The sequence below is a fragment of the Nothoprocta perdicaria genome, unplaced genomic scaffold (genome assembly GCF_003342845.1).
Source record: "Nothoprocta perdicaria isolate Ctin4 unplaced genomic scaffold, notPer1 scaffold_111, whole genome shotgun sequence".
In the NCBI taxonomy this organism is placed as follows: Eukaryota; Metazoa; Chordata; class Aves; order Tinamiformes; family Tinamidae; genus Nothoprocta; species Nothoprocta perdicaria.
In genome coordinates, this window is record NW_020454217.1 from 1,943,922 (window position 1) to 1,948,658 (window position 4,737).

Genomic DNA, 4,737 nt, shown 5'->3' on the forward strand with positions numbered 1-4,737 from the left:
ATTGTTAGTAAGAGCTTAATTGCTTAAATAAGAGCAATGTCTGAGTAATTTACACCCTATAGATGACTTTAGAAATAGCCGAGTAGCCAGATTGCTGCTTTGGAGGCTGCACCAGGCTGCCCGGGGCACTTTTGCGGAGGGCCGTGCCGTTGTCCTGCCCAACACAGCCAGGCCGTGAGCAGAGCGGGTGCCGGCCTGGCCCCCAGCAGTGGTGCCTGAGTTTAGGCCAGAGCTGGTTCAAGTCCTACTGCCTCCTCACTAAAAAGGAAGCCAAAGATGCCACCTATGTTAAAGGAAAAAATGAACTGCAGCCATGACTGAGAATATGTGCGGGAATTATAACCCATTTCTGGTAGCCTGTCAGAGCATTTTTAGGATGCTAGATACCAGTCTGAAGCATTTCAAGTCTGTGTTGAAAGCAGTTTCTTCCCTTGCCCATATCCTGAAGTTTATTTTTCTGTCATCCCTCTAAATTCTTTTTTTCTCTGCCATAACCCAGAGCGTATGGGGATGCTGTGGCTGTCTCCTTGCAGGACGTACACAGCTCCTGCCTGTGATGCCGTTTAGATGGCCCGTGGGTTGTCCTCCCAAAAACAGCTGGCTGTACATGGAGGAGAGGGGATTCACAGCTTCTAGTTTCTTGCCATTCCTTATTGTAATGAGTAGTCCAGGTTTAGTTCAGGATTCTGTGTTAATTTTCTGTTTTATTTATGCTAAGTAGTACACTAGCTTCTTCAATACACTACCCAGATGCTGCTTTTTTTACTTGGACTACCTCTGCCTGATGCTATATTTGATTAATTTTAGATTGTAAGAGAGTTATTGCAGTACTATAATTCTCTATGAGGCACTATGAGGCAAATTAATTTGTTTTGTTACTGAGTTCTTTTTATCAGTTTACTACATGGGAACAGAATTTGTTTCTTATGGCTCAGACAAGTAGTTTTGGCATAATTTTATATATCCTCTTATATGATGCTCATTAAACTTGAAACACGCTTTGATGAGAGAGAAGATCAATGGATTAAACAGTAATTATCTCCTACAAAGCACTGTTCTTGACAGAATAAGTCACATTTACCATTCACTCGGATTTAATGGCAGCAACTTCATAATAAAGCAGATTTTTTTAAAAAACGTACAATTTAAAGTTCTAAACATCCAGATGCAGTTAATTAATCCTATAATGAGGCTTCTCCTACAGCTGACCATCTCACAGGCTTTTGAAGGTGCTAATTGTGCAGAACAATCTGACATTCTTTAAACTCTTTGTGTGGTGGATGCCACGAATGCCTGTGCTGAGCAAGGAGCAGACAGGAAGGGAAAGCGTACAAGTGCCTTTTGGGCAACTTAATTATCGGGACAGGCACGAATAGGCTGACTGTGGAAGATCAGGTTGCTTGTCAGCTACAGGTGTGCAAATACTGACTTGCCCCTATACAGGCTGAATGCTAGCTCTGATAAATAAGAACTTTGGCCCTGATTTTGAACGTAAGCAGCTGTGCAGTTAGCTCACACACTGCTCCCAGCTGCGCTTGCTGCAATCGCAGTTTCCATGCAGGGATTTATCCCTGTCTCAGGGCTTGGCTTATAAGACTGAGGCGGGGGGGGCTGAGTGCTACACACCACGTGCCGCTGGTCTTTGGATAAGATGCACTCCCAAGACTCGTACTTGGACAAGAAAGGCCCCGTGGTGCTCTGAGTCTGGAAGAGGCAAGATGATCTCTAACATCTGGGCCAAATTACAGGCCATGTTGCTGTAATCCATCCCTGCAATCTCTCCGCAGATTCCACTAGTACAATTATTTTATGTTTTTCTTGGTCCTATTGTGTAGATTAGGACCAAGTTCGAGTTGCTAATGTCTCTAACTTCACATGTAACGGGAGGGACTGCAGGACATTGACAGCACCTGTGCTGGAGCTCAGCGCTTACAAGCCTTGGGCAGCAGCTACTGCAAAGAACAGCAGGGACTGTCTGTGATCACCCATTCTGGCCATCCAAAACGCCTTAAGATCTGAAGGCAGAAGGAATATGTTTTCTGTCATTTGGCACCTAAGTAGTTATGTTAAATATATTAAAAATATATATGTAAGCAGTTTTGCCAAATAAAACCAAAATGTTGCCAATTTTGATCCCCTTTAGAGAACAACTCTGTTCCTAAAGAAGAGGAAAGGCAGGCACACGAACTGTTGAAACTGCATGCAATCTCTAACCTGTTGGCTCGCATCCTTATCCATCTTCACAATGGGAGTACCATGAACAAGGAAACCCAGTTACTGTGACGGTGGCCTGTGGCTTGAATGCTGAGTACAGTTTGAGCCCATGAGAGGAGGCATTTAACAGTGCTCCTGGTTGCAGAGCCCTGTGGTTAAAAGACATGCTTGCCGTTTCAAAAGGAACCACTGAAAGAATGGAAAATCATTACTTTGCATTTAAAAGATACTATGCAATTAAAAAATATCCCTGAGACCTTTGTTTAGTGAAGCTGAGACTGAATTATCCATGTAGGGAAAATTTCTACACCTCTTTCAGAGCCCAGAAGAAATACTAGGAGCTGTTCCTAGCTTGGTAGTGAGGGCATTTGCTCCGGGTTTCAGTCGGTGCCTCACAAAGGCATTTTGTTTCCCCCCCTCACATGGTGCTGAATGGATGTATTCCCTCAGGTGCCTCCCCACAACCCCGATGGCTTTCACCCTCCCTCTGCAACACGCCTCGGCCACAGGGAGACCTAATGGTAGCTCTGTTCAGCCAGCGTCGGTCTTGGATTATAAAAAAGCCAGGATACGAAGTAGTGGGAAGGGGGACCCTCCTGCTGCCCTCTGGTCTTGCTGCTCGAATAAGCAGGGTCAGATAAGCCTGGAGGGAGCTCCCGGCCCCTCTTCTTCAAGCTGCCTCGCAAGGAGGGATGTCGGCTGCCTGCAGCGAGGCCCGGAGAAAGAGCCGGCTGCTCCCGGAGCAGAACCTGGCTGGGTGGCAGCACCGGGATGGGCCAGTTCCTGATCCCGGAGCAAAACCCAGCCGGGTGGCAGCACCGGGATGGGCCAGTTCCKSAYSCCGCTCCARRMMGCTCCAGCAAAGCTGCAGGAGCAAAAGCACCAGAGATGGTGCATGCTCTACCACAGGTTGTGTTCTGCAACTAGAAATAAGCCTCATAATATATTTTTAAATAAGCACAGTAGTTTCTATAGAGGCCCTCTGCCGAGGCAATTGCTTTTCCGTGGCTTAGTCATCCAGCACAAAATGAAGTGCCTGCCAGATCTGTTTTGACAGGTGCTGCTGTTTAGTTGAGGCAGTTTCAAGTCATATCTCCAATTTGCTTGTAGGGATTCTGGACTGGATTTTTTTCTCCTGAATTACTTAGTATTGTCCAACTAGAAATTCAACTCCTTTCTGCTCATAACACTCAGAGGTGCAAAAGCAACTTAATATCCTTAGCATACAAGTAACTAACTAGCCAGAATAGACAAAAAAGCCTCAAAATTAGAGCTACAGGGGCAAGATCCAGCAGAAATTGTTCATCCCTGTTTACAGGGCATTCCACAGCACAAAACAATCTTTTACTTGCAGAAGTAGTCTCCTTGGACTATGCTGTACCTAGTCCCTTTCTGGGAAAGGAGCTATGGTACTCAAGCTCTTGAAAAGGGCCTAAAATGAATTTAAAAAAACAAAAACAAAACAAAACAAAACAAACAAACAAACAAACAAAAACCCACCACCAACAAAAAAAACCACCCCTACCTTGGACTTCTGCAAATTTGTAAAGCAGAAAGAATTCTAATGCGACAAAGCAGCCCAGAATGGGGTTCAGTGGCCCTTCCAATAGAACAGTCTACCACAGAGCACTGCAGAGAAAGTCTAAGCTTCCCGAAGTAGTCAAAATGCTGCAGGAATTGCAAAACAACTCATTAAGGAGCCCTGGCTTCTGATTTCCCCAAATTATGATGGAAACAAATCTGAAGACGTCCCCATCTACTAAGAAAAAAAGAAACCTGAACCACCCTGAACATAACATTTGCTTTGCAAGGATATGGAGGAAAGGAGATACTAAATAAATAAATAAAAGATGCTAAATAAACAAATAAATTGTGCAGGTAATTTTTCAGAATTCCCAGCTTGGGTCTGGGAGCAGCCCTCATCTTCCCTCTCTCCAGCAGGCTTTAAGCACAGCATCAACAGCATTTGCTAAATGGATCAAAGTCTCTTGTGGCTCCCAGTTGTCTCCATCAATACAAATCACTCCACAAAGAGGACATGTTTGGGGATAACAAGTCGCAGTGGCCAGAGCTCCCCATGTGCTGGAGACAGGGCAGCCTCCCCGCATCCCGGCTGCGGGACACAGCAGACGGAGCCGTGTCCCCTGCACAGGAATTGCCGCCTGAGGTCAGTGCACGTCAGCCAGCCCAGAGATGGGCAGCAACTCCCTGTCCCAGCTTCTGTTCCCTGTTCATGTTCAGACAGTGTTTTGCTTTAAATGACACTGTTTGGCCATCTGAGATATTTGAGATGTGTTTCCATAGGCCTTCACTGATCACTAGAAAGGCAAATATACAATATACTTAAGTGGGAGCTTAAAGACTTGAAATACATGCTTCTCTATATGCTCTTCCATCACTAAGATATTTAAGCTATCAACATAAAATTAATTTTATAAATCCTTAGCTATGTGAATTTTTCATTAGTTTTGGTTTTGTTCAATTGACAAAATACACTAAGGAATGTAAAAAATATTTATTCAA